Below are 9278 nucleotides of genomic sequence, written 5' to 3' on the forward strand. Positions count from 1 at the left end.
TCAGCAAAAAAGATGAGGTGAGATGAACTGACACAGTGGCTACAACAATGAGCTCAAACATAGCAATGATTGTAAGGATAGTGCAGAACTGGGCAGTGTTTCGTTCTGTTGTATGTGGAATCGCTATGAGTCAGAATGGACTTGAGGGCACCTAACAACAACAACAGGGGACTATAATCACACAAAAGTCCCTTCAAAGAGATTTAGGTTATGACCCAAAGATCCTTTCAACCAAATAAGAGGTTTTCTAGGACACTTAAGGACATTGACTCAGTATCTCAGCAGGGGTCTGTGTTAGAAAAAGCCTTATCTCTGAGAGATTGATGGGTTTCATTTTGCTTAATGGAGTCTGCCCTAAGGAGGGAGTCCCTGTGTGTCACAAAAGGTTAAGCACTCGACTCATAACCAAAAAGGTTGATGGTCTGAACCCACTCAGTGACACCTTAGAAGAAAGACCTGGCGTTCTGCTTCCAAAAGATCACAGCTTTGAGAACCCTATGGAGCACAGTTCTCTGCAACACACAGGGTTGCTATGCATCAGAAGCAACTTAATAGCGACTATTTTGTTTTTTGTTTGTTCGTTTTGTCAGCCCTAAGGAAAGTCACAGGAGGCCACAAAGTTTTTGAGACGATGATATCAGCCTAAACATTGTCAGTTTAGATTGAAAGGAATAAAGATAATACAAAATTGCTACTTGCTACTTTTCATGTAAAGGGATGATGACTCCGCAGGTGGAACCAAGGGCACAGAGCATGGAGCTGAGAGCCATGGAGAACTATTTCCTTGCCTTGAGTCATAATCAAGGAACTTCCAATATTTGTCCAGCTGAAGATTAAAATTGTTAAGAACCGATCATTCCTCTGAGCCTCTCATTTCCCCTTTTTTTGAACAGGATGTCCATAGTGATTATTCTGTGTCTGTCACTGTATGTTGAGTGTGTGGAGAACAGATGACTTGACTCTCTAGTCTCAGATTTATAAATCTAGAGAAACAACTCAAAGAGCTAACTTAAAGAACTGTATACCCTAGAAACCTCATCCACCCATGAATCTGATTTAGATGATGAGACTCTGGACTTTAAGCTGACACTTTAATGGGATCAGACTTTTGGGGACCTTGGGAAGAGGTGAATATATTTTGCATGTAGGAGAGATGTGAATCACTGCAGGCCAAAGAGTAAATTGTGGAAGGCAGCCTCTAAGATGGCCCCCCATGACCCTTCCTTCTGGTGTTCATGCCCTGTGTATTCCTCATCTCTTAAGTGTGGGCTAGACCTAGTAATTACCCTCTAATGGACAGAATACAGCAAAATTATCACATGTCACTTCTGAGATTAGATTACAAGGAGACTGTAATCTCTCTTGCTGTTTACTTCTTGGAACCCTATGGAGAGGCCCATATGACAAGCAACTGATACCTGCAGCCAACAGTCAATAGGAAACTAAGGCCAGCTAACAGCTGTGTGAGTGAGTTTGGAAGCAATGCCTCCCCCATTTCAGCCTTTAAGTGATTTCAGCCTAGCGAGAAACCTTCATTCAGAGACAACAGCTAAACTGCACCCAGATTCTTGACTTACAGACACTGCAATATTACGTTTGTTGTTTTAAACTGCCAAATTCTGGAGTAATTTCTTGCACAACAATAGAAAACCAATACACCCATAAAAATGAATCACCAAATAGAGGAAAAATATGGAGTATGTTTAGAAGGGAGTTAAAATGCAAACTTCAAGGAGCTAGTCTGTTAAATTTTCTAAATTTGAATTGTATTTTGTTAATACTTAAAACACACTTCTTTTAAGTGACATATTATGTGTTAAAGAATTCACCAAGAAGCTGTTGAATCAATTCCAACTCATGGCAATCCCATGGCTGCAGAGTAGAACTGTTCCATAGGGTTTTCAAGGCTGTGACCTTTCCAAGCAGATTACCAGGCCTTATTTCCAAGGCACCTCTGCGTGAGTTTGAACCACCAACCTTTTGCTTAGCAGTCCATCCAGAGACTTCTAATATAAGTTTATTCCAGTGGTTAGAGTCCAGATATTTATACTTCAGGGTTTTATCTCTAACAAGTGGTCTCACGAAGAAGGCTTGCCCATGGCTTTTGCCTGGCAGAGGTCTCTTGTAGCTGGTGTGTGAGGATGGCCACGGTGGGTAGAGTACCTGACAGAGAGAGCATCAGTCTTTGGAGAGAGTTGAGTTTAGAGATATTCCACCTCTGCCTTCTCTCTGTGAGTGGTCTCAAATCCATAGTTTATATGTGATTTTCTTATCTGAACTTGCATGCTAAGGGCCAGGCGATTCAATATCTAACAAACAGTACCTCCTTTTTAAGCCGATATGCATAAAATTGTTATTCTTGCAAATTAGACTAGAATAAAGGATAAGGAAAAAAAGTTAGACCTTAATAGAAGAAAACTTTACTGAAATAAGAGAACTAAATCTGAGCATTCCAGAAAAATAAAACAAAATAAAAAATGAAAGCATGTGCTGGTAAAGTTACATATTTTACAGTATAAAGAAAAAGTATGTTCTTTACAATAGGAAATGTCAGCCTGGCCTCAGAATTTGCCACAACCAGATCAATAGCAGAAGATAAAAGATAAAAGAGCTATGTCTACACTATTTGACAGAAAAAAGTGAGTAACCAAGTACTTAAATCCATCAAGTTCTCATGCAAATATAAAAGCAAAACTCAATTTTAGGAGCTTACTGAATATAAATATATAGACTCTTTCTGAAAATAAACTATTTGTTAAAGAAATTCAGCCAATCAATGGATAGTTGAAACTAAGTGTTTTAGGAAAGACGATATTATATGAAGTGTCTGGAACTACAAATTCTCCATTAGGGCAAGTGATTATCTTTGATGTTTAAGCTTAGACTAAGTAGCACATAACTAACAGTACAGTGTCTATAATTAAGCGTACAACTCAAGCTAAAATACGAATGCAAATTATGACAATAAAAACAAAATGTACATGATGGAAACGGAAATGTGGTTAAGTTTTCCAATGCAAAAAAATTCAAATAACAGACTTTTTTTGATCAGCCAAAAAATAGTAAGTACATTAAATGAAGTCATAAAAGTTACCAGTAAAAGACTTTAGTAAGACTGGTCCTTTATTCCATTGAAATACATTATTCTATCCATAGCATTTCACTGACAAATGTAGATGAGATAAAATCACATATTAACAGGAATTGATGTTTGTGTTGTTGTTAGGTCCGTCGAGTCAATTCCCACTCATAGTGCCCCTATGCACAACAGAACAAAATATTGTCTGGTCCTGTGCCACCCTCACAGCCATCGTTTTGCTTGAGCCATTGTTGCAGCCACTGTGTTAATTCGCCTCTTTGAGCATCTTCCTCTTTTTCTCTGACTCTGTGCTTTACCAAGCATGATGTCCTTCTCCAGGAACTGATCCCTCCTGATAATATGTTCAATGTTTGTGAGACATAATCTCACCATTCTTGCTTCTAAGAAGCATTTTGCTGTACTTCTTCCAAGACAGTTTTGTTCGTTCTTTGGGCAGCCCATGGTATGTTCAATATTCTTCGGCAACAGCATAATTCAATAGCATCAATTCTTCTTTGGTCTTCCTTATTCATCGTCCAGCTTTTGCACGCATATAACGTTATTGAAAACACCACAGCTTGGGTCAGATGACCTTAGTCTTCAAGGTGACATCTTTGCTTTTCAACACTTTAAAGAGGTCTTTTGCAACAAATTTGCCCAATGCAATGTGTCCTTTGATTTCTTGACTGCTGCTTCTATGGGTGTTGATTGTGAACCCAAGTAAAATGAAACCCTTGACCAATTCAATCTTTTCTTCATTTATCATGATGTTGCTTATTTGTCCAGTTGTGAGGATTTTTATTTTCTTTATGTTGAGGTGTAATCAACTCTCAAGACGGTGGTCTTTGATCTTCGTCAGTAGGTGCTCCAAGTCCTCTTCACTTTCAGCAAGCAAGGTTGTGTCATCTGCATAATGCAGGTTGTTAAGGAGTCTTCTTCCAATCCTGATGCCCCATTATTCTTCATATAGAACAGCTTCTCAAATTCTTTGCTCAGCATACAGATTGAATAGGTATGGTGAAAAGATACAACCTTGACACACACTTTTTCTGACTTTAAACCACACAGTATCCCCTTGTTCTATTTAAATGACTACCTCTTAATCTATGTACAGGTTCCTCAAGAGCACAATTAAATGTTCTGGAATTTCCATTCTTTGCAATGTTATCCACAGTTTGTTATGATCCATAGTCAAATGTCTTTGCATAGTCAATAAAACACAGGTAAACTTTTTTCTGGTATTCTCTGCTTTCAGCCAGGATCCATCTGACATCAGCAATGATATCCCTGGTTCCATGTCCTCTTTTGAATCTGGCTTGAATTTCTGGCAGCTCCTTGTCAATGCACTGCTGCAGCCACTTTTGAATGAGCTTCAGCAAAATTTTACTTGCGTGGGATATTGATGTTGTTTCATGATTTCCACATTCGGTTGGATCACCTTTCTTGGAGTAGGCATAAATACAGATCTTTTCCAGTCGGTCGGCCACGTAGCTGTCCTCCAAATTTCTTGGCACAGACCAGTGAGAACTTCTAGTGCTGCGTTCATTTGTTAAAACACGTCAGTTGGTATCCCATCAATTCCTGGAGCCTTGTTTTTCCACAACGCCTTCAGTGCTGCATGGACTTCTTCCTTCAGTACCATCAGTTCCTGATCATGTGCTACCTCCTGAAATGGTAGAACATTGACCAATCCTTTTTGGTATAGTGACTCTGTGTATTCCTGCCATCTTCTTTTGAGGCTTCCTGCATTCTTTAATATTTTCCCCATAGAATCCTTCAATATTGCAACTCGTGGCTTGAATTTTTTCTTCAGTTCTTTCAGCTTGAGAAATGCCAAACGTATTCTTCCTTTTTGGTTTTCTAACTCCAGCTCTTTGCGCATGTCATTATAATACTCTACTTTGTCTTCTTAAACCGTGCTTTGAAATCTTCAGTTCAGCTCTTTTACTTCATCGTTTCTTCCTTTTGCTTTAGCTACTCGACATTCAAGAGCAAGTTTCAGAGTCTCTTCTGGCATCCATTTTGGTCTTTTCTTTCTCTCCTGTCTTTTTAATGACCTCTTGCTTTCTTCATGCATGATGCCTTTGATGTCATTCCACAATTCTTCTGGTCTTTGGTCATTACTGTTCAATTAATCAAATCTATTCTTAAGATGGCCTCTAAATTCTGGTGAAATATACTCAATGTCGTCCTTTGGCTTTCGAGGAGTTGTTCTAATTTTCTTCAGTTTGAACTTTAATTTGCATATGAGCAATTGATGGACCATTCCTCTGTCAGCCCCTGGCCTTGTTCTTGAGCTTTTTCATCTTCTCTTTCCACAGACATAGTCAATTTGATTCCTGTGTATTCTGGCTAGCAGGATCTATGTGTACACTCACTCTTTATGTTGTTGGAAAAAGGTATTTGCAATAAAGATGCTGTTGGTCTTGCAAATTCCTATCACGGGATCTCTGGCATCATTTCTATCACCAAGGCCATATTTTCCAATTACTGATTCTTCTTTGTTTCCAACTTTCATAGTCACATTTCAATCATGAGTAATTATCAATGCATACTGATTGCATGTTTCATCAATTGGAGACTGCAGAAGTTGGTAAAAATCTTCAATTTTTTCATCTTTGGCCTTAGTGGTTGGTGTGTAAATTTTAATAGTAGCCATGTTAACTGGCGTTCCCTGTAGGTGTATGGATATTATCCTATCACTGAGAGCATTGTACTTCAGGATAGATCTTGAAATGTTCTTTTACACAAAGAATGCAATGCCATTGCTCTTCAATTTATTATTTCTGGCACAGTGGACTGTATGTGATTGTCTGATTCAAAATGGCCAATACCAGTCCATTTCAACTCACTAATGCCTAGGGTATCGATGTTTATATGTTCTGTTTCATTTGTGATGATTTCCAATTTTCCTAGATTCATACATCATACATTTATTTGATATTTGTAGCAAATAAAAACTGCTGACTACGAAATGCATATAAGCAAAATGACTAAAGATATGGAAAACAAAACTAGCCAAATACATACCTGAGAATTTCAAAAAAGAAAAAATATACAGGTAAATAAGCTGTATAAAAGAATGGCATCCACTGTAACTTGTATTAATATTTTTGCCCTTATTTCCTTCTTATCAGATTAAAATATAAATAAAAAAATTTTTACAAGTACCAGTAAAGCCATTTTTTCTCTTTTTCTCACTTTCAAAGTTAATGTCTATACTTAGGTTGGTATGGATCATTTGCATGCATTTTTTATAAGTTTACTAGAAATATTTTTTGATTACTAACAGAAAATTGATGTAATTTTCTACTTCATATGATATTCAAACACAGGCTTCTTGGCCTCTTGTTTTAGAACCTTTTTTTTCTTCAGACAAATTTCATTGCCTCCACTACTATTCCCTTCACCACAACTACCCACACATTATCATTTAAAAATTTATAACAGCTTTGCATTTTTCTGAAAACTCACCATGCACTCTGCTTTGTGTTGTTTTTATTTTGTATGTACATTTCATATTTAAATTTTCTTCCATAACCCTCACTACAAGGAATACAAAACAAAACCCACTGCCGTCGACAAGGAATATAGAGGGTAACATAATACCAAAAGAACCACAACCCATTGCCATCTAGTTGATTCCAACTCATAGCAACCCTATAGGACAGAGTAGAACTGCCCCATAGAGCTTCTAAGGAGCACCTGGTGGATTTGAATTGCCGACCTTTTGGTTAGCAGCCATAACTCTTAACCACTGTGCCACCAGGGTTTCCAGGTAACATAATAGATTATTTATAAATATTGATTGAATGAGTTGGAGTAATCACGTTAGAAGGATATCATATTACTTATAAAAGGATGACTTTAAGATGTGACTTTCAGTAGCTGCTTTATGTACACACTCTATATCTCATAACACAAAAATGGGAGGAGACCTGTGCCACTCTGAAAGCAAACACAATTGTTAGATTATAAAAATGATTTTTAAAAATATGGATCCTCTTTCTAGTAGATGGACTTCAAATTCAGACAGATGCTAATAGGTCCACTTTTAGCTGACATGCTGATTGACCATTGCTTCTAAAATTGTAATTTTTCTTTGAAGACCTTTGTGGTAAGTATTTCCTGTGCATACAGGCAACTGACCTATTTTTGTTTGCAATGGAAATCTCTGAACTTTGAACATTGAAAAGTCTTATGCATTACCTTTTTATCAGTCAGAACAAGACCAGGGGTCAACTGTAGAACTGAACATCAATTGCTTCTATGCAAGTTCAAGTTGAAACTGAAGAAAATTAGAACAATTCCACAAAAGTCAAAGAATGACCTTGAGTATGTTCCACCTGAATTTAGAGACTATCTCAAGAGTAGATTTGACTTGTTGAATGCTAATGACAAAGGCCAGACAAGCTGTGAAACAACATCAAGGACATCATACATGAAAAAAGCAAGAGGTCACTAAGAAGACAGGAGAGAAAGAAAAGACCAAGATGGATGTCAGAAGAGACTCTGAAACTTGCTCTTGAACGTTGAGTAGCTAAAGCAAAAGGAAGAAATGATGAAGTAAAGGAGCTGAACTGAAGATTTCTAAGGGCAGTTTAAAAAGACCAAGTAAAGCATTAAAATAGCATGGGCAAAGACCTGGAGTTAGAAAACCAAAAAGGAAGAACATGCTTGGCTTTTCTCAAGCCGAAACAACTGAAGAAAAAATTCAAGCCACGAAATGCAATATTGAAGGATTCTATGGGGAAAATATTAAAGAATGCAGGAAGTATCAAAAGAAGCCCAACCCCGTGCTGTCTAGTCAATTCTGACTTGTAGTGACCCTATAGGACAGAGTAGAACTGCCCCACAGAGTTTCAAAGGAGCACCTGGCAGATTTGAACTGCCGACCTCTTGGTTAGCAGCCATAGTACTTAACCACTACACCACTGGGGTTTCCAATGGAAGGAATACACAGAGTCACTATACCAAAAAGAATTGGTAGACATTCAAGACTAATTTCAGGAGGTAGCATATGATTAGGAACCAATGGTACTGAAGGAAGAGGTCCAAGCAGCATTGAAGGCATTGTGGAAAAACTTTGCTCCAGGAATTGATGGAATACCAATTGAGATGGTTCAACAAATGAGTGCAGCACTGAAAGTGCTCACTCTTCCATGCCAAGAAATTTGGAAGACAGCTACCTGGCCAACTGACTGGAAGAGATCCATATTTATGCCTGTTCCAAAGACAGAAGATCCAACTGAACGTGGATATTACCGAACAATATCATTAATATCATACACAAGTAAAGTTTTGCTGAAGATCATTTAAAACTGGCTGCAGCAGTACATTGACAGAGAACTGCCAAAAATCATGATGTAATTTTATGTTGAAGAGGATTAGGGTGGGATTGTAACACCTTTACCAGGTCACATCCTTGAACCAATGTAAAGGGAGTTTCCCTGGGGTGTGGTCTGCACCACCTTTTATCTCTCAAGAGATAAAAGGAAAGGGAAGCTAGTTGAGAGGGGGACCTCATACCACCAAGAAAGAAGAGCTGGGAGCAGAGAACATTCTTGGGACCTGGGGTCCCTACAAAGAGAAGCTCCTGGTCCAGGGGAAGATTAATAAGAAGGCCTACAGAAAGAGAAAGGCTTCCCCTGGAGCTGACACCTGAATTTGGACTTTCAGCATATTTTACTGTGCAAAAATAAATTTCTCTTGTTAAATCCATCCACTTGTGGTATTTCTGTTATAGCAGCACTAGATGACTAAGACCATGACCAAGACACTGTAATTGCAATCTACCTTACTCGACAGCAGGGGGAGGGTTAGTCCAAAATATTAATCTTATGATTACATTCCAATGCATTATATCCACAGCATTCCTTTCAGAATTCAAAGTGTGTGATTAACATCCTCCATTTTCCAAAGGGACAGGGAAATAGCTTCTGGAATAAAATTATATTCTTCATTTTTTAAAAATTCTTTTATCTGATTTTTCCTCAAATATGTTGGTGTCAAGTGCTTTATCTTCAATCTCACTAATTCTGACTTCCATATCCTCATTTCTGCTCCTCTGGGTTTCTATTGCGTTGTCTAACTCTGAAATTTCATTGTTAATCTTCTGAATTTCTGTTTGTTGTCTCTCTATGGATTCTGCAGCCTGTTAATTTTGTCATTATGCTTTTCTCTAATCTTCTTAAGTTTC

Source organism: Loxodonta africana, chromosome 4, assembly GCF_030014295.1.
Source record: "Loxodonta africana isolate mLoxAfr1 chromosome 4, mLoxAfr1.hap2, whole genome shotgun sequence".
Taxonomy (NCBI): Eukaryota; Metazoa; Chordata; class Mammalia; order Proboscidea; family Elephantidae; genus Loxodonta; species Loxodonta africana.